Below are 21,786 nucleotides of genomic sequence, written 5' to 3'. Positions count from 1 at the left end.
TCTCAGGAAGCAAAATGACCGAGTATGAAGCTGAACATGTTTTCCTCCATGTATGTTTACTAGAGAAAACAGGGAAACAGAGACGTTTCATAGAAGAACCAAAACCTTAAGCCCCACAGTGTTGACGTATGAGAAATAGTATATCTTTAAACATTACTGTTTCTTTTCTAGGTTATAAACATAATAAATTGCTTGTTGTAGGTCATAAAAAGCAAGATCTTGTTTTATTTCTGTTCCCTACTCTGCATGTTTCACTTCAGGTTATTAAGCTATTTTCCTGGGCCATTAAAAAGTATTTGGAAATGTGATTTTTTTTTTTTGATTGATGCATAATATTCTGACCAACGACTTCCCAGTAACTTACGTAACTAACCTTCTAGATTAGAAATTTAGATTGTGTCCAGATTATTCCCATGATTTAAAAAGAAAAACACCATGATCAGCATCGATAAGGCTGAAATATTTTTGCATTTATGAGTACTTCCATTAGAGTAAGTTCTTTTTTATTTTTATTTTTTAATTTTTTGGCTGTGCTGGGTCTTTGTTACCACAGACGGGTTTTCTGTCATTGCAGTGAGCATAGACTACTCTCTCTAGTTGCAGTGTGCAGGCTTCTCAATGCAGTGGCTGCTCTTGTTGTAGAGCACAGACTCTAGGGCCCACGGGCTTCAGTGGTTATGGCATATGGGCTTAGCTGCCCCAAAACATGTGGAATCTTCCCAGACCAGGGACTGAACCTGCGTCTCCTACGTTAGCAGGCAGACTATTAACCACTGTATCACCAGGGAAGTCCCTAGAATAAGTTCTTAAGAAGCAACATGATTGGGTAAGAAGCTGAGCATATTTTCCTTTATTTTGTTTTTTTTTAGTATTATATTTGTTGCATACAGGGGAAATTATGTGGCATATATGTCAATTCAGTAATGCAATGTATATTGTGGACTTAGAATGTTACCAATAACTTTCATATTCTCGTGTGAGTTGTCCCCACCCTGACCCCCGCCTCATCCAGAGGAAATGACCGTACTGTTTATCATTTCCTTGCTTTTTTTTTTTTTTCTATAGACTGTATTTTTTAGAGAAGTTTTAGGTTCACAGAAAAATTGAACAGAAAGTCCAGAGAATTCCCATATGCTTTTAAAAAGGAAATGTTTTTATCTTGTGTATGTATGCTTAGGTGCCTGTTGTTTAGCTTTGCTTTGGCTTTCGTTCTTTAAAATGGCACTGTGTGGCGTGTGACCTCCTGAATCTTGCTCATTTTGGGAGACACTGTGTTTCTCAGATTTGTCTTTGTGGCAGCGGCTCCTGGCGCTGGTGCTTTTGCATGGCTGTGTAATATTCCCTGACACGAGGGTATCGCAGTCTGCTGATTCGTTCTGGTGAACGTGTGGGTTGTCTCCAGAGAGCTCTTGCAGTCAGTGTTGCTGGAAACCATCTTGGCAATGCCACTGTCACCTAGAAAAGGAATAGCGGAGTTTAAAACAGATTTGGGAGGAGGTGAAATTCAGAGTGGAACATGCACACGATTGAACTGAGGTTTCCACAGACCATGAGCTGATTTGGTTTTGGAGGAGGGCTACACACAGCATCTTGAGGGCTTGCTTGAGCTAGAATGTGCTGTTTCTCATCTCTCAAACTCAGCTGCCAAGGTCAGTGTTTTGGGCTTGTGAACAAGAGTAGAACCCTCTCCCCTATGTGCCTTCAAGGAGGCAGAAGCACTATTTGTGACAGGAACCACTGCCCCTACCTGTTAGCCTCAATGCCATTAAATCTGAGCATCCCTAAGTGTGGAGTGTATACCTTTGATGGTACCTAAGAGGATACTGTTGCTGCTAAGTCGCTTCAGTCGTGTCCGACTCTGTGCGACCCCATAGACGGCAGCCCACCAGGCTCCGCCATCCCTGGGATTCTCCAGACAAGAACACTGGAGTGGGCTGCCATTTCCTTCTAGGTAGTATGAAATAACAGCCCATCACCTGGTGAGAAAACTCATCCATTTCCAGTTCTCTTTCAGTCCTCCAGGTTACCTCAAGGCAAAATTTCCTTTCTGGAGCTAGTGTATCTTTACACCACTCCCTTCCTAGGTGGCTCCGTGGTAAAGAACCCGCCTGCCAATGCAGGAGGCGTGGGTTCAATCCCTGGTTCAGGAAGATCCCCTCTAGGAGGAAATGGTAACCCACCCAGTATTCTTGCCTGGAGAATTCCACTGACTGAGGAGCCTGGTGGGCTACAGTCCACAGGGCCACAAGAGTCGGACATGACTGAGCACACACACACTCCCCCTGAATACTGGCTAAACTCTGGGTAGATAGCAAACAGGTTTTGGACTTAGGGTATCAGTCAGGCAGTAGAATCTACTAAACATCAGGACATCCTGTTATAATTTTTCTGTTGTGGTTGTCTTTTATTTGTGGTGAGTGCCCCTGGTTTTCCTTTTAAAATAACTGTGTTTAAGTTTTAATCAAGCAAGCTATTAAGAAAAAATGACATTGATTAAAGGAGAGATAGTAATCATCTTGACAGTCATGTTTGATTGATGTAATTGGGGAAAAACTGACCTCAATCAGCCGTTCTCAAACTTTCTGTCTCAGGACCTTTTTACATTCTTAAAAATGACTGAGGACCTCCAAGAGTCATGATTATATGAATATTGTCTCCCCATATTTACCATATATTTGAAGTCAAAATGGAGATAGTAATGATACTTATGTATTAATTATTTTAAAAATAACAATAGTAAATCCATTATGATAACATACTTTATGAAAAATCACTGTATTTTCCAAAAAAAAAAGCCTAGAAGAGTAGTGTTGCTTTATGTTTTCGAGTCTCTTTAATTACTTAATTGAAGACAGCTGGATTTTCATCTGCTTATGCATTCAGTATGCTGCCTAGGATGTTTTGGTTACTGTGTATGAAGAAATTCCTGCCTCACAGAGATATGTTGTGGGAAAGGGAGGAGGATTCTAATAGCTGTTCAGATAATTGTAGATCTTCTCCTTTGATACTACACCCAAACTCAACAAGTGATATCATGTTAGTTATGGCTGGTATCCAACCAAAGTTGGTCCCACTCATCCACACACAGTTAATAAGCCAGTCTGTTGACACCAGGTTGTGTACAAGCAGTATAGCATTTATTGCAAGACACCCAATGTAGTGCCAAAAAAGGAGAACGGGCAGCTCATGTCAGAAGCTCTGAACTCCTCAGTGGCTTTTGGCAAAGGGTTTTGAAAGTCTTTGTTAAGGGTGAGGGTTGTAGGTAGATCAGCATGGGCGACATTCTTCTGATTAGACAGTGGTGAGATAATAGGGTGATATCACCTAGACCCCTTGAAGAGGAATTAAAGGTCTTGGACTTTGTATTATGGCTGAACTATTATTATTTTGTCTTGCTTGACCGTTTTCTTTGTGGCTGCCTTTTCTTACTTCTCTGATTAAATCTGTTCCTTGGAACTTGGCAAAGGCCTAAGAAACTAAAGCTTTTTGACAAGTAAGGGTGGGGGGACATGGTAGGGGTGTCTGTCCCCAAGAAGGCCCCACAGGGTCTTGCTCAGTTACAGGGCTGCCGTAACCAAATACCACACACTGAATGACTTGAACAGCAGAAACGTGTTTTCTCATATTTATGGCAGCTAAAAGTCCAAGATCAAGGCACGCTGGCCTCTCTTCTTGGCTTGCAGATGGCTGTCTTCTTGCTATATCCCCACAGGGTCCTTCCTCTGCTTGGATAGCCCTGGTCTCTCTCTGTGTCCAAATTCCCCCTTCTTATAAGGACACTAATCAGATTGGATTCAGTCAGTTCAGTTCAGTTGCTCAGTCATGGCCGACTCTTTGCGACCCCATGAATCGCAGCACGCCAGGCCTCCCTGTCCATCATCAACTCCCGGAGTTTACTCAAACTCATGCCCATCGAATCAGTGATGCCATCCAGCCATCTCATCCTCTGTCATCCCCTTCTCCTGCCCCCAATCCCTCCCAGCATCAGGGTCTTTTCCAATGAGTCAGTTCTTCGCATCAGGTGGCCAAAGTATTGGAGTTTCAGCTTCAACATCAGTCCTTCCAATGAACACCCAGGACTGATCTCCTTTAGGATGGACTGGTTGGATCTCCTTGCAGTCCAAGGGACTCTCAAGGGTCTTCTCCAACACCACAGTTCAAAAGCATCAATTTTTCGGTGCTCAGCTTTCCTCACAGTCCAACTCTCACATCCATACATGACCACTGGAAAAACCATAGCCTTGACCAGACGGACCTTTGTTGGCAATGTCTCTGCTTTTTAATATGCTCTCTAGGTTGGTCATAACTTGCCTTCCAAGGAGTAAGAGTCTTTTAATTTCATGGCTGCAATCACCATCTGCAGTGATCTTGGAGCCCCAAAACACAAAGTCTGACACTGTTTCCACTGTCTCCCCATCTATTTCCCATGAAGTGATGGGACCGGATGCCATGATCTTAGTTTTCTGAATGTTGAGCTTTAAGCCAACTTTTTCACTCTCCTCTTTCACCTTCATCAAGAGGCTCTTTAGTTCTTCTTCGCTTTCTGCCATAAGGGTGGTGTCATCTGCATATCTGAGGTTATTGATATTTCTCCCGGCAATCTTGATTCCAGCTTGTGCCTCCTCCAGCCCAGCGTTTCTCATGATGTGCTCTGCATATTAGTTAAATAAGCAGGGTGACAATATATAGCCTTGACTGGATTAGGGCCCATTTAATGTCTTCATTTTAACTTGTTGTTGTGTTGTTCAGCTGCTGAATCATGTCCAACTGTTTGCAACTTCATGGACTGTAGCAAGCCAAGCTCCTCTGTCCTCCACATCTGGAGTTTGCTCAAATTCATGTTGATTGAGTCAGTGATGCTACCTAACCATCTCACCCTTTGTCGTCCCCTTCTCCTCCTGCCTTCAGTCTTTCCCAGGATCATGGTCTTTTCCAGCGAAGCAGCTCTTCACATTAGGTGGCCAAAGTATTGGAGCTTCAGCAACAGTCCTTCCAATGAATATTCAGGATTGTTTCCTTTAAGATTGACTGGTTTGATCTCCTTGCAGTCTAAGGGGAACTTAACATTTTAACTTAATCCCTCTTTAAAGGGCATTGTCGCCAGATACAGTTATATTCTGAGATACTGGGAGGTAAAGACTTCAAAATATGAACTTTAGGAGGGACACAATTCAACTCAGAATCTTAAAAATTAGTTGCAATGAAGAATCTGAAGCAATGTCAATGAACTTTTCGTATTGTACGTTCTAGTCCATTTTTTCTTACACTTTGATTAATTTTTTTTTTACTCATGCATGGTTTGGTAACATCCTGCATTGGTCATTTAGAAAATATTGGCTCTTTGAGTTATGCAGACCTTCCAAATATTTGCACATTTCATTATACAATATCAAAAAAGAAAATTTTTTGTCTTACCACTGACCTCATTAGAAATATCTCTTGGTAGCAGGGGGCTGTCAAGTTCATGATGGCACACATAAGCCTTCCACAATTCTCATTTTCACTTTGGAAGCTCACATTTTATCATTGGCAGCACATACTGCCAATTGTTTTCCTCAAAGTGATAGGCTCACTTTGTTTGCTTTCAAGAAAATGTCTGCCAGATACCCATGTCTGAATAACCATCATGTGTCTGTCGGTTGTTCTTTTTATGTTAAAAAAAAAAAAAAGGCGTTTGGTGAAAATAGGCAGTTTCAGTTCACAATGCAAATGCTCACACGAGAACCTCTCCTCCAACAGTCGTCATTCTTGTGTTTCAATGTAAGGGCTTATGCAAACACTTCCCTTTCCGTGTTCTTGCAAGAGTTAATAAGGTTAGTCATTTTTACCGCTTCATCTCGGACATTCCAGGATGAAGCTGGCATTTCTTACGGCCCACGTGTGGTGATGAGGAATACGATGACGCCTGGTACAATTTGGTGCCACTCCCTTGATTCCTGCTACGGCACCAGCAGTTTTACCCACTCCTGCCTTTGCACCAGAAGTGCAAACATCAACCCAGTGAAGGTGGTGAATAATGTCTAAAGTGTTACTCAGAAGGTGGTTTTGATCTCTCAGCACCCTCTGTAAGAATCTTGGGGGAACCTGCAGGCATGTGGACCACACTTTGAGAACCATTTTGACTTAGATAGAAAAATACAGAGAAGATTTGGGGCTTGGAAAATGGCCTTGGTACCAGAGTCACAAGACCTGGGTGTGAACCTGGCTCTGTCAGTATGGAACCAAGCGGTCTTGGGTAGGTCTCTGACCTCTGGAAGCCAGGTACTTAGCACATCAAAGGTGGTGGCTGCCTGCTGCCTCCCAGAGCTGGGTAGGGAAGGAAATCAGGTGCAGACTTGCGAGCCTCTTGTAAAAGGTGATACACAGTCCTGGAGGGAGGAGCCAGCCGTGGTGGGGAGTGAGACAAAGTTATGAACATTAACACCCTGGCTTAAGTCGTTTTTGATTACCGACACGGCCCAGATTCCTGCATTCCCCTGAAGAGACCTCACAAGGTTGGACCTGGAGCCCCTGAAACAGATTACCCGGCTGGATTTCTAGTTGTAACAAATCGGCATCTTTGGGGCTCTGCTCCAGGTCACCTGTCGCCACCTACAGCTTTGAAAGAAAAGGCCTCCTGAAAGCCTAGAGTTCTTCTTGTCCCTGACTGGACAGGTAGGCATTCACCTGGGTCAGGTAGAAATCTGGGAGTCCATGGAAAATAACGGGCATCTTAGAATATCTGATCTGTTTAGCTGTGTTAAGAAGATAGAGGTGGTCCTAGAAAACTCCAGAGAGCTAAAAGCACTTGTTAAGAGGGCTCAGATAGGCTCCTGCTTCTTGGACGGTGGAATAGAGGTACTTGTTCCTAGGCACAACTGAGAACCCTAGTCATTTATGTAAAATAAACATAAGAAAACTCTAAAAGATAGAATGCAGACCTGCTTCTTGGGACCTGGGGACCCAAGAAACAGCATAGTAATGAGTTCCTGGTGAATGGGGGGTTTCTTTTGGCCTCATACAGCCCAGAGTTGGAGCTGAAGAAGCTAGAAATGAGGAAATGCTAATGGGCAGGCAAAAAACAAACAAAAGTGCCCTGACAGAAACCTGGTTTCTTTAGCTAAAAAAAAGCAAGAAAAGGGTAGCCTAGCAGAACAGACGTGCACGTGTGCTAAGTCACTTCAGTTGCATCCAACTCTTTGTTACCTTATGGACTGTAGCCCTCCAGGCTCCTCTGTCAATGGGATTTTCCAGGCAAGAATACTGGAGTGGGTTCCCATGCCGCCCTCCAGGGGATCTTCCAGACCCAGGGATCGAACTTGACTCTCTTAAGTCTCCTGCATTGGTAGGCAGGTTCTTTTACCACTCGCGCCACCTGGGACACGCCAGCAGAACAGATACTTACCAACAAAAACTGCTCTGCTCTAACCAAACACCACAGAAAACACTGAGGCTCCACCCACGCCAGCAAAGATACAGTGGGGAGGTTAGCCTTCCCCCTTCACCAGACTGTAACGAAGCATCTCAAGGGCCCCATGGGGGTGGTATCAGAGGAGGCCAGGTAGGATCCAGGACTTTCATTCCCCACTGGGTGCTAACAAGACCTCACCCCAGTCCCTGTCATGCTGGTGGAGACCGCACTGGGAGCTGTGACAAGGCAGATCTACCCCTTTCAGTCATGGAAGTATCAGTGAGCGCCTGATGGGGAGCATGATTTCCCAGCCAGCCCCCTTTCTCAGCTGGAGTAGTGTCAGAGGAAGCCAGCTAAAACACAAAGTTTAAATGAGATCCAGCGTCTCATAACATAATGCCCCAAATACCCAAGTATCAATAGAAATTCATTTATAACAAGAATGAGGAAGATCTCAAACTGAATGGAAAAAAAAGACAATCAATAGAAGCCAACACCAATATGACAGAGATGTTGGAATTAACTGGCTAAGGTTTTAACGCAGTCATCATAAAAATGCTCCAAGGAACAACTATGAACACACTGGAAACAAACAAACAAAAAAAAAATACAGTGTATCAGCAAAGAAAAATAAGGATAGAGAAGAACTTAAGGGAAATTTTAGAACTGAAAAATATGAAAACTGAAGTTTAAAAGAAAAAAAAAATCAGTGGATGTGTTTAATTGAGGGCTGGAGGGGACAGAGGAGAGAATCACTGAACAGGAATATAGGATGATAGAAATACTCTGAATTACCTAATCTGAATAACCAAGAGAAAATAGACATAAGAGAAATGAAAAACACAGCCTCAGAGACTTGTGAAGCTGTAACAAAAGATCTAATGTTTTGTGTCATTACTACTGGAAAGGAACAAGAGAGGAAATGGAACTGAAAAAAAAAAAAAAAACTTGAAGAAACAGTGGCTGAAAACTTCCCAGATTTGGCAAACAACATGAATCTACAGATTTGTGAAGCTGAGCAAAACTCCAAAGAAAATGAACTCAATAAAATCCACACCAAGATACAAAACAGTTAAACTTCTGAAACTAAAAATAGAACAAAAAATTCTTGAAAGCAGTGAGAGAGAAGTGACACCTCTTCTGTAAGGGGGAAACAATTCAAATGACAGTGACGTTCTCATCAGAAGCCACAGGGGCCAGAAGGAAGTGACACAACAGTTTTCAGATGCTGAAAAGAAAGAGCTGTCAATTCAGGACCTGATATCCAGAGAAAATATTCTTCAAGAACGAAGGGGAAATCAAGACATTCTCACAATGAAGAAAAACAGAGAATTTGTTGCCAGCAGACCCACCCTAAAAGAATGCTGAAAGAAGGTTTCCAAAGAGAAACAAAACAATAAAAAGTGAACCTTTGAATATCAGGAAAGAAAAAAGAATATGGTAAGCAAAAATGTGGGTAAACGCAATTGGCCCTTTCTTTCCCTTCTGGACTTTTCTAAATTATATTCCATGACTAAAACAAAAATTGTAACACTTTCTGATGTGGTTTTAAGTGTATGTAGAAAGAACAAATAGCAAGCAAAAGTTAAAATTGTACACTTAAGCTTAGCACATCAATAATGATATGAAATGTCAACAGTTTAAGTACACCAATTAAAAGACAGATATTGACAAAGTGGTTTGAAAATCATGACCTGACTATATACTATCTATAAGAAACTCACTTCAAATATAATGATACAGACAGGTTGAGGGGGTTTCCCAGGTGGCGCTAGAGGTAGAGAATCTGCCTGCCAATGCAGGAGATGTGTGTTTGATCCCTGGGTCAGGAAGATCCTCTGGAGTAGGAAATGGAAACCTGCTCCAGTATTCTTGCCTGGAAAATTCCATGGACAGAGGATCCTGGCAGGCTGCAATCCATAGGGTCACAAAGAGTCATACACAGCTGAGCGCCCATGTGGACACATACACACACACAGGCAGGTTGAAAGTAAAAGAATTAAACAAAATATATATCGTAGCAACATGAATCAAATGAAAGTAGGAGCAGCCATATAAAAATCAGATACTGTACACCTCAGAGCAGAGAAAATTACCAGAGTTGGGAAGGAATATTATATCATGATAAAGAGTCCAACCACCAAGAAGATGTAGCAATTCTAAATATATATGCACTAAACAATGGAGCTGTAAAATATGAGAAGAAAAAACGAATGGAACTGACTACAATTATAACTGGAGACTTCAACACCTCTCTCTCAATAATGGACAGAGCAATTAGACAGAGTATCAGAGCAAGGATATAGAACTCAACAACATCATCAACCAACAGGATCAAATCAACATTTATAGAACTCGTTATTTTCAAGTGTCCTCAGAGCATGTACCACAATATACCATGTGCTGGGACATAAATCAAACCTCAGCAAAATCAGAATTTAAATCAAAAGGATGTGTTCTCCAACTGCAGTAAAATCAAGCTAGAAATCAGTAACAGAAAGAAAACAGAAAAATCTCCCAACTACTTGGAAATTAAATAATGCACATCTAAATAATCTGTGAGTCAATGATAAAGTATAACTTGAAAATTTTAAACTATTTTGAACTGAATTAAAATAAAAATATCACAGGAGACTTTACTGGCAGTCCAGTGGTTAAGACTCTGTGCATCCAATGCAGGGGGCACAGGTTTGATCCCTGGTCAGGGAGCTAAGATCCCACATGCTGTGCAGCCAGAGTTAATAGAAAAATAAAATTAAAGTATCACATGTCAAAATGTGTGTGACATACCTAAGTGGTGCTGAGAGGGAAATTTATATAGTACTAGATGCATAGTCAGCAAAGAGAAAAGCCTCAAATCAATGATTTACGTTCCCATATTGACAAGCTAGAAAAGGAAAAGCCAAAGAAGCTCAAATCAAGCAGGACGAGGGAAACAATAGAGATAAGAGCAGAAATCAATAAAATTGAAAACAGAAAATGAATGGAGAAAAATCAGTGAAACGAGAGTTGTGCCTTTAAAATATCAACATTGGCAAAATTTTAGCAAGACTAACGGGCAAAAAAGAAAGAGAAAGAGAGAAATTACCAAAACTGAAAATGAAATGTGACATCACTATAGACCCTGCAGATACACAATTGGAGGGTAAAGGAATACTATGAATAACTCTATGCACAGGACTTTGACAACCTAAACGAGATGAACCAATTTCTCAAAAAATGAAAACTACTGCAATTTACCCAATATGAAACATAATTTGAGTAGCACTATAATTATTGCAGAATTTGAATTTTTAAATTTTAAATATCTTACAAAGAAAACCACAGATCAGATAGTTTCACTGGACAATTTTACCAGATGCTTTAAAAATTAACACCAATTCACACAGTGTCTTCCAGTAAGTAGCAGAGGAAGGAACACTTTCAATTCATTTTTTGAAGCTAGAATGACCCTGACATCAAAACCAGACAAAGAAAATATAACACACACACACACACACACAAGACTAGGGTCCAACATTCCTCATCAATGTAGATGTGAAAATCTTTAATGAAACTTTAGCAAATAAAATTCAGTGATACATGAAAAGCAATTATGCATCATGACCAAGTAGGGTTTATTCCAGGAATGCAAAGTTGGTTCAACATTTATAAATCAATTAACTCCCTGCTATACCTCTGTGTTTAGAATTTAAATTGCAAACAGTAACTGAATCCATTTTGCTAGTGTTCAGTATATCTGATATGTGTTAATGATTATCTAATGGCTTTCAATGTATTAAGGGCTTCCCTTGTGGCTCAGCTGGTAAAGAATCCACCTGCAATGCAGGAGACCTGGGTTCGATCCCTGGGTTGGGAAGATCCCCTGGAAAAGGGAAAGGCTACCCACTCTAGTATTCCGGCCTGGAGAATTCCATGGACTGTATAGTCCATGGGGTTGCAAAGAGTCGGACACAACTGAGTGACTTTCACCTTCACCACCTTCCTATGTATTAAAGTTCCATGTTGAATAATTTCCCAAACGCATTTCCTGAATGATGTTTGCTTACTTCATACAAATGAGCTTGTTCTTGGGTTACAGCAAATATCAGTGACATGTTACTTTGCATCAGTTTATCAAAATGAGTTGTCACCTGTTAAATATTCCTAAACTTTAACACATGGATTTTAAATATCTTAACAAAAATATGTAAAATAGAAGGATGTTTCTTTCAAAAATAAAAAATCAATTAACATAATCTACCATGCTAATGGTCTAAAGAAAAATCATGCAGTATGTCCACTAATGCAGGAAAAGCATTTGATAAAGTTCAACAGTCACTCATGGTATAATGCTCAGAAACATAGAAATAGAAGGGATTTTGCTCAACTTGATAAAGAACATCTGCAAAAAACTAAGCTAATATTATCTTAATGGTTAAAGACTGAATGACTGCTCCTAAAACAGAATAAGGCAAGGATGTCAGCTCCCACCACTTATATTCAAATAATGCTGTAAATTTTAGCCAATTCAGTAAGACAAGACAAGAAAAGGGCAGGTTGGACAGGAAGAAGTAAATTGTCCCCATTTGCAGATAACTTCATTGTCTACATGAAAAACCCCAAAGAATCTATCAAAGGGAAAAAAAGAAAAACCTCCTGGAGCTAATGAGTGATTTCAGGAAAAATCACAGGGTGCAAGATAAACATACAAAAATCTTTTGTATCTCTACATACTAGCAGGGAATATGGGTACACCATAGTTAAAAATGCTGTGCCATTTACAATCACTCAGAAGTGAAATAATTAGGTGTAAATTTAACAAAACACATACAAGATTTGTATGCTGAGAAATAAAAAAAAAAAAAGTTGATGAAAGAAATCAAAGAAGATCTAGGTAAACAAAGTGACATATGTGTTCATGGATTGGAAGCCTCACCACAGTAAAAATGTTAGTCTCTGCAATTCCTATTAAGATCCCAACCAATTTTTATAGATGTAGTAAAGATTATTCTAAAACTTATATGGAACAGCAGAGAAGCTAGAATAGCTGAAACAGTTTTGAAAAAGAAGAATAAAGTAAGAAGAGTCAGTCTACCTGATTTCAAGATTTATTATGTAGAAATCAAGACTTTGTGGTATCGACAGAGAGATGACATGTAGATCAATGGAGGGAATAAAAGATTGAGAAATAGACACATGCAAACAAGCCCAACTGATTTTTGACAAAGATACAAAAGCAATTCAATGGAGGCAAGATGATAACTTTCTCAACAAGTGATGCTGAAGCAATTGGACATCCATAGGCAAAAAAAAAAAAAAGAAAGAAAAGTCATATCTTAAGTCTCACACCTTATACAAAATTAACTCAGAATGGATCATGGTCTTAAATATAAAATGTAAAATTTAAAACTTTTTGGGGAAAAATGTAAGAGGAAAATCTCCAGGATCTAGGACTAAATAATTATTAAACTTGACACCAAAGCATGATCCATGAAAGAAAAAAAGATAATTGGAACTTCACAAAATTAAAAGCTCATGATCTGCAAAAACAACAAAGAAACTTGTTAAGAAGATGAAGAAAAGCTACAGACTGGGAGAAAATATTTGCAAACCAAAAAATCTAACAAAGTACTGATATCTAATAAGTATAAAAAAACTCTCCATATTCAACCATTAAAAAAATCCAATTAGAAAATGGATATAAGTCATGGAGAGACATTTCTATGAAGAGAATATACAGATGGAAAACAAGCACATGAAAAGATGTTCAACATCATTAGCCATCAAAGATAGGCAAATTAAAACCACAGTGAGATATTATTACACACCTATCAGAACAACTATAATAAAAAATGATCACACCAACTGCTGATGAGAATGCAGAAAAAGTGGATCACTCATACATTGTAGATGAAAATGTAAAATGGTACAACCACCCTAAAAAAGAGTTTGGAAGTTTCTTTAAAAAAAAAAAACCAAAACCCTAAATATAGAACTACCCTATGATCCAATTGTCCTATTGAGCATTCATGCCAAATAAATGTCAACTTATGTTCACACAAAAACTCTGTACACAAAGGTTTATAACAGCTTTACTCATATTAATCAAAAACTGGAAGTAACCCAGGTGCCCTTTAATGGCTGATTAAGCTACCTGTGGTCCCCCCACATCATGGAGTGGTACTCACCTGAAAAGCATTGAGCCATCTACACACACAACAACCTGATGAATCTCCACAGAATTGCACTGTGTTTAAAAAGCCATCCCAGAAGGTCACATATAGCATGATTCCGTTTATAGACATCGTTGAAGAAACAACATTATACAGATTCATGACTGCCAGGAGTTAAGGGTGCAGGGGGCTTGCCTGGTGGCTTGGTGCTGAAGCTGAAGCTCCAACACTCTGACCACCTGGTGTTAAGAGCCGATTCATTGGCAAAGACCCTGATGCTGGGAAAAACTAAAGGCAAAAGAAGGGGACGACAGAGGATGAGATAGTTAGACAGTATCACCTACTCAGTGGACTTGAATTTGAGCAAACTCCAGGACTGCAGTCCACAGGGTCACAAAAAGTTGGATACGACTCAGCAACTGACCAAGAACAACAAGGGATGCAGGTGGGTGGGCGTGGCTTCAATGGGGCGGCCCAAGGAAGCTTATGGTGACAGAACAGTTCTGTATCTTGCTTGTGACTGTGCTTGCATAACACTACACATGTGCTAGAACTGCTCACACACATCGCCCATGTACATAAAAATAGGTATTATTATCTCTGTCCTGCAGATGGGGAAACAGAGCCAGCCACCAGCCCTAGGGCCTCTGTCCTTCTCCTAAGCACAGGCCTATGACCACTCTGCCTCACTTCCTCTGCCCTCGCAGGCCACACCAGCCATCAGACAGAGGACAGGGAGACCTCACCCTAACACTCTCCTGGCAGGTAGACTGGTTCCCCTGAGATGGGGCCTGGGAGGGGGTGAAGCCCACCCAAGCGAGTCTTGATGGAGAAGGCAGGGGCGGAGTCCTCCTGCTTCTCTCCCATCCCCACCCCCCTGACCCTGGCGCTAGCCCAGTGCCGGCACATAGGGACACATCCCACCACTGTTTCCTTCCCAACTCCTTCCTGACTTGAGTCCCCGTGGGGTCACCCGCCCCTAACCGATGCCTTCTCCCCTTTTCCAGAGCTGAACTTCATCACCCAGCCCCCAGAGGCGGCAAGACATGGGCCCCATTTTCCAAATCCTGATGCCTTTCATTTAACCAGAAGACGTGGAGGGGTGAGTTGGAGACTGGGGTATGGGGGAGCTGGAGGTGGGGGAGACCTGGGAGGACAGCATGGGTGCAGGGGTGCCAATGGAGGGTCCGCCGAGCAGGAGAGCAGTGGTTGACAGCAGCCACCTTCCCTCTGCCGCTCTGGTGGGGAAGCGTGAATTATTTATGCACCACGGTGCAGGTGTGGGAAACTCCCCCTCACGTCTTTGTGTTTGAATGGAGAGCGGAGTGAGAAGGCATCATGGAAGGAAGGCAGCATCCCTGCAATTAGTGAACTGAGTCTCGGGTCAGTGAAATGGGGTGGCAGCAGCGTCTCTTTCTTGTCAAGGTCAAGCAGAGATGATCCATGTGAAGTGCTTAGCAGAGTAGCTGGAAGATAGTAGGTTGAATAAATAGATGCCTAGTTGTCTAGTGCATGTTAGTTAAATGAGACCGTTAGCTGTCTCTCCAGGGTCACAATGCCATCCAGCCTTCCAGAGCCAGCCCTTGTGGGAGCTCTGTGAGGTTTCTCTGGCTCCTAGCTGGGATTAACCACATCTTCTGTTCTCCAAATCCCTTTCTTTGGGCTTCTGTTAATGCCTTGCTCGACCCGCCCTGCATTGTATACCTGTGGACCTCAAAGTCCTTGCCTGCTCCCCAAGACCCACAGCTGTCAGGGACCAGAGGTCACGCTGCTCATCTTCGAGCATCAGACCCAACTTACTTTCCAAAAGAACAGCCTTTGAGCCAGAGCTCAAGTCAGCATCTCCTCTGACCTCAGAAGGTGTCATCAGCCCCTTTTCACAGGTGAGAACACAGAGACCCAGAGAGAAGTAACTACCAGCCAGGAGTTGGGAGATCCAGGGTGCAACTCAGAGATTCTGAGCTCACTTCCTACTTATCCCACCCTGCCTGCACCAAGGAAGATGAGGGAGTCCAGACCCGAACAGGGGGAGGAGTAGACAGGCAGACGGGCCACGTGCCTCTGTCCTCAGCCCTTGGAGATCACCCAGATCTCTCGCCTCACTGAAGTTCTGTTTCTTGCTCAAGCACTTTAGGACCAACCAGATTGTTTCCAAACACATTACATAATCGTGCACATATTTATTTAATGCCATCTCTTGAATATTAAACAATCAATAATGTGGAACAGAAACATGGGTGTTTAAACCCGGCAGCTTTTGACAGGCGTGGGTGCAGAAGGAGGTTGAGGAGAGCCATCTATGAGCCATCCACAGGAACAGGAGGTGACACCCACCCCTCCTCCTCTTCCCGAGATGGGCTGAAAAGCTTCCAAGGCTCACAAGGTTGGCAAAGATTTAGTGTTTTCACCACTGGGGCTCAACCTCCTTTATTATATAATACCAAAGATTCATGAGCTCTTCATTGGAAAAGACCCTGATGTGGGATAAAGACCTAGGAAAGACTGAGGGCAAGAGGAGAACGGGATGACAGAGGATGAGATGGTTGGATGGCGTCACCGACTGAATGGACATGGGTTTGAGCAAATTCTGGGAGATGGTGAAGGACAGGGAAGCCTGGCATGCTACAGTCCATGGGGCCGCAGAGTTGGACACAACTTAGCAACCCAACAACAACAACAAAGGATGCTTGGGGGCAGGGCTTGCTCAACTACCTCTTTACCTGTTTATGAGTGTTTATTGAGCCTCTTCTGTGTGCAGTCTCTGTCATGCTCTGATTCACCTTGGGGTACCCTTGAGAATGAAACACATGAGACCCACTCCTCATACAGTTGAGCAAATAAACACAAAAGATGGCTTCTGGACATGGCCAGCACTGAATAAAGCAAAGCAGAGCAGCAGGGTGGGAGTGGTGGGCAGCCCCTAAGGAGGGGACTTCTGACCAGAGGTCCCTGTGGTGGAAGCAGCCAGCCATGCAGAGGTCTGGGGCAAGGCACGGGGGTGGCGAGGAGGGCAGGTTTGGGGAGAGTGTTCTGAGCAGATGGGGGTGGGGGCAAGGGGCAAGTGGCCCTGATGGAGCTAAGGAAGAATGAGGAAGGCAGTGGGCTGGGGAGGGGTGAGTGAGGCCCCCAAGTAGGCTATGCAGGCAGGGGGATACCTCCTCAGCAGGGCTCTTGAGGCCAGGCCTAGAGGACCCCCAAGAGGAGTCTGAATTTCAGTCCACATGCAGCGGCTAAGCTGTTGGAGGGCTCTAGCAATCTGATGAGTTTTAGGGAAACACCCCTCTGCAGCTAGGAGAGGATTGGGGGGTGGTGGCATGTGGGGAAGGGCTGGGTCAAAGTTCTAGGTCTGGAGTGCCGGGGGTGGGCAGAGAGAATCCAAGGAGAGGCTGAGGGGGGGCCCCAAATGCTAGTGGATCTGTCCAAGGTGACGGTGAGTTCCTCCCAGGGCAGCTGTGGAGGGCCTGGCCCGACCCGGCAGAAGTCATGGGAACTCAGATATCGATGATAATAATAGTACCTAGGATTCACTGGGCACTTGCAGTGAGCCAGGCATTGGTCTGAGCCTCTTATCCTCACCACCAGCCTGTTATATGTGTATGTTCATTATCTCCATTTCACAGAAGAGGGAGGGGACCAAGGCACAGAGTAGTTAAGTGAAATGTTCAGGGTCACTCGACGAATTAATAGCAAAGCTAGGATTTGAACCCCATCCATCTGACTCCATACATATGGTCCTCCATCCATGGTGGCTGAGTGAAGTGATAACAGTAGCAATGCTAACAATGATGAGAGCAGTTGCTTAATACAGTGCTAGCTACATGCCAGACCCTATTCTAAATGCTTTAACAAATGCTAACTGGGGACTTCCCTAGTGGTCCAGTGGTTAAGACCTCGCCTTCCAGTGCAGGAGGTGGGAGTTTGATCCCTCGTTGGGGAGCTAAGATCATATATACCTTGAGGTCAAAAAACCAAAGCATAAAACAGAAACAAGGTTGCAACAAACTCAGTAAAGACTTTTAAAGTGATCCTCATTAAAAAAAAAAAAAATTAATCATTTAGTCATCACAACAGCCTATAAGGCAGGCACGAACTTTATCCCCATTTTACAGAAGGAGAAACTGAAGTGCAGAGCTTTCCCTAGTCAAGCTTTTGAATCCAGGAGTTCTAGCTCCAGAGTCCAGGTTTTAGCAAAATGCAGTGTAAGTTGGGGGGAAGTCGACCACCTACAGTCCAACCTTGGCTCCATCTGCATTTCCAAGTCTGGGGCCAAGCCTTGCCTGGGCCAGAGTCCCAGCCATGTTGGGTAGTGAGGCAGGCAATCCAGGAACCGTGGGAAACCACAAGGAGCTGGACTGTCCCCCCCCAGAGCCTGCTGGCTCTTCAGTGGCCAAAGCAGAGGGCCTCCCAGAGCCTGACCCACCTGCAGAAGCAGAGACAAGCCAGTGCGGACAGCCTCAGCTCCTTGACATCATTGTGGAGACATCCCACCACCCTCTCTGCTGACAAGAGCATGCTGAGAGAAGTGAACCAAGAGGGAGGGGTTCATCAAGTCAGATCACACCCATGGGAAATTTCTCCCCTAAGTCTGTTCAGGAACAACCCCCAAAACAGTCCCAGTGGAGCCTCTCAAGCAAAAACTACAGGCATCCTTCTCTATAAATGAATCCAACTGGCGGACTTTCCACACCAGAGCCACATCTTAGGCCATAGGAACTAACACTAGTTTACAAAGCGAGTCAGCCCTTCTACAGAGGTGGATGGTAGTTCCTATCTGAGGGGCAGTGCTGACGCCAGGGGACAATGCGTGCAGAGGTGCCGTGTGATACATGAGCACTTGTGTACGAGACGGCTTTAACAGTACTCAAAATGTTTCTATAAGTCTTTTGCCTCTCTTTTGTTGTTAGGTTGTTTGTCTTATTGATTGGACTTCCCAGGTGGCTCAGTGGTGAAGACTCCACCTGCAATGCAGGAGATGTGGGTTCAATCCCTGGGTCAGGAAGATTCCCTGGAGAAGGAAGTGGCAACCCACTCCAGTATTCTTGCCTGGAAAACCCAATGGACAGAGGAGCCTGACAGGCTACAGTCCATGGGGTTGCAAAGAGTTGGACACAACTTAGCAACTAAACACCAGAATTGTCTTGAGTTCTTTATAGTATATGTTTTCTACGAATGCATCCTTTGTTATCTGAAAAGTGAAAGCATTAGTCTCTCAGTGGAGTCCAACTCTTTGTGATCCCATAGACTATAGCCTGCCAGGCTCCTCTGTCCATGGAATTCCCCAGGCCAGAATGCTGGAGTGGATAGCCGTTCCTTTCTCCAGGGATTTTCCTGACCCAGAGATTGAACCTGGGTCTCCTGCATTGCAGACAGATCCTTTACTTTCTAAGCCACCTCTTTATAGTATATATTGTCTATGAATATATCCCTTGTTATCCATAAGTTTGCAAGTATTTTCTCCTAGTTCGTGACTTGTCTTCCCCTGGCCAGGCAGTCCGAGAGTCTGGAATGCCAGGGATGGAGCAAAGAGGTTGGGGCCGCACACCCCACATCCCGAGGCCGCTCAGCACAGGTTCTGTCTGGGGAGGCGGGTGCGGCAGGAACTGCCAGGCAGCACAGTTCTCCTTCTGGGGGTTTCAGGTCCCAGTAGTGCAGTCCTGAGCAAGGTGTTTACATTTCTGCCGCCTCAGTTTTATGTCTTTAAAATGGGAGTAAGAAGCCCTCCGTCTTGAGGCTGTTAAAAGAATTGGGTGGGAGAGGACATTTCAGGGCGTGGAGTGTCACCAGCTCAGGGGGTCTCTGGTCCTGGGGCCCCAGTGGGAACAAGGGGTCGAGGGCGCCCTTCCCCAGGGTCCGTGGGAGAACTAAGAAGGGATCCGCTGTCCCTTCACTAGGAAAGAAGAATAAAACTTGTAACATCTTATTACTAGAAGGAACCGAAGAACTCCTCAACAACCCCACCCAGGGACTGGTACCTTTTAAAAATGTCTTGCTGGTTACCTCCAGGGACAGGGACCTCACTGCCTGTTCTGTGGCCAAGAGCAGAGATGACCCCCAGTTCATGCAGCTAATATGCATAAATAAACCCAGCGCTCCTCACTCAGGGCATCGTGGCTCTTACTTTACACACAGTTTTAACCACACAAGTTATGTGGTTTCTTAAGCTTGAGAATGGAAGACCCTGCTCACATTTCACCTCTCCTGGAACCATCCGCCATGGAAATCAATCACTCTCCTCTGTCTCTGTAGCTCTTCAGCTATGCCTCTTCTATGGTAGAAGGTATCCTGTTGTGTTTTATTTGGTTGTTCAGTTAGAGCTCTCTCACTAGACTGTAAAGTCTCCAAGAGTGGGGGGGCAGTGGAAAGAGCTTGCTTGGGCCTGAGAGTCAAATAGGTCTGACTTTCATGCCTTATTCCCTGCTGGCTGTGTGACCCAGAGGAAGTGATCCAACCTCTCTGAGCACATGGATCACGTCAGAATCTTCATGATCCTCCTGCCTGTATGTGCGTGCATACTTAGTCACTCAGTCGTGTCCGACTCTCTGCGACCCCATGGACTGTAGCTGGCCAGGCTCCTCTGTCCATGAGATATCCCAGGCAAGAATACTGGAGTGGATTACCATTTCCTTCTTCAGGGGATCTTCCCAACCCAGGGATTGAACCCAGGTCTCCTGAATTGCAGGCGGATTCTTTACCGCTGAGCCACCAGGGAAGCCCCTCCCCGAGCAGAGCCCACGTCTGCTTATCTCTGTATCCCTAGTCCCTGACCCACAGTGGTGCTGAGCCCTTGTGGGACAGAGGAAGTGCCAGGCGGCCGTGAGTGCAGCAAGTTATTAGGTTGCAGGGGAGGAGTTTGCTGCTAGAAGTGTGCAGCGCTGAAGCCAAGAGACAAAACAGGAAAATAAGATTCAAGGAGCAGACACGGGCAGCGGTCCAGGGCTCCTTAGCGAAGGGGCAGCAGAGGGAAGCACAGTCACACCACCACCCGGGAGCCAGCCTGCGGGAACTGCCAGCCCCGCGGTCCCTGCGCCAGAGGAGTGCTCGTCTAGGGCTTAACCTGTGTTTTAAAAAGCAAAAACCTAGGAAGGAAAGGAAGTCGCTGGGTTGACTAAATAATATGTTTGCCACATAGACGTTCTACTGTTTGTCAAATAGGAGCCGTTGTGATCAGCAAAATATCAATTCATGTAAAAAGAGGAAAACAGAGTCAAGGGCGAGTTCCTTACACCTGAAATGTTTAAAATAAAAGAGACTGTCAGCACGAGAAGGGGGGGACGTCAGGAGCTGGGTAGGCACTCGAGTGGAAGTGCTCCTTATCCGGAGACGCTGGTGAAAGTCTGTCTCTCTGCCCGACCGGAAAGACGCGTGTTTTCTTCCTGCTCTGTGTCAAGAGACAGAAAGGAATCGGGCACATTATAAGGGGACAAGCAAGGAGTATCGTGGGGACATGAGACAGGATGAGTGGGGAGGGCGTGTCATCTTTTTTTCCCTTTAATCAAGAAAGGCTTCCTGGAGGAGGCAAGATACGGGCTGTTTGGTCCAGGCCCTCCCCACCACCCCGGCCTGGCCTCTCCCCAGCGGTCACACTCAGGCGGCCGCTTCACTGGCAGCCTCTGTGCTCAGGGTCCGGCCAGATGCAGAGATGGTGGCCGCCCTTTCCGCACTATCCCAGGGCCACTCGACACCAGCCGGTCGTACAGGGAGTCCTCAGAACAAAAGGACTTCCAGGTAACAGGACTGGAGCCAGCGCGCCGCTGATAGGATCAGAAGCCTCAAGCGAACGGTGGCCCAGGAGGAAGCCGGGGCCGCAGAGAAGCGCCCGCCACCCGCGCTGCTTTTGGCACAGGCGCTGGGGAGGCCGGCCGTGCTCCCCCACCCCTCCTCACCCTGGCCTGCTCCTCGCTGGTCCCGAGACCAGAAAGGGAGGTGTCCGCCCTGCTGGCAGCTGGACTGGCCACCTCATAGAGTGTAGCCACAGGCTGGACGCTTCTGCAGTGGGGGCCGTCCGCGCTGAAGCCAAGACGTCAGGGTGGGGGTTTGTGTCTGCGGCCTGGTATGCAGGGGGGCCCCTAGAGGGTTCTCCACCATCTCCAGCCCAGGTGTGGGTGGGTGGTTCACCAGCACTGCCCACAGTCCTGCACTGGCTGGGCCCCTCGAGGGTCTGGGTCCCCAGGGTCGGGGGGCGCTGAGATGGAGGCGACTCAGTGTGGAGGAGGGACCTCGAGCCTATGAGTCCTGGGCTGG

General features: G+C 44.8%; 1 protein-coding gene across 12 annotated transcripts in view; it reads left to right on the top strand.

Annotated features, from left to right (window-relative positions):
* The window catches only part of ATP2B2 (ATPase plasma membrane Ca2+ transporting 2), a 363,500-nt gene that overhangs the window by 148,886 nt on the left and 192,828 nt on the right, over window positions 1–21,786 (top strand). For 10 of the 12 annotated variants that reach the window (XM_043886411.1, XM_043886420.1, XM_043886417.1 and 7 more), the window contains one exon: window positions 14,553–14,647. The exons of 1 other annotated variant lie outside the window; for it this stretch is intronic. The gene's annotated coding sequence lies outside the window, so the exon portion shown is untranslated. Of the gene's footprint in view, window positions 1–14,287; window positions 14,311–14,552; window positions 14,648–21,786 lie in introns of those variants that run through there. One more of the 12 variants, XM_043886412.1, reaches the window with a different exon arrangement.

This window comes from Cervus elaphus, chromosome 24, assembly GCF_910594005.1.
Source record: "Cervus elaphus chromosome 24, mCerEla1.1, whole genome shotgun sequence".
NCBI lineage: Eukaryota > Metazoa > Chordata > Mammalia > Artiodactyla > Cervidae > Cervus > Cervus elaphus.
The sequence above is the reverse complement of the archived record's forward strand: the minus strand, read 5'-3'. Positions and strand labels throughout refer to the sequence as shown.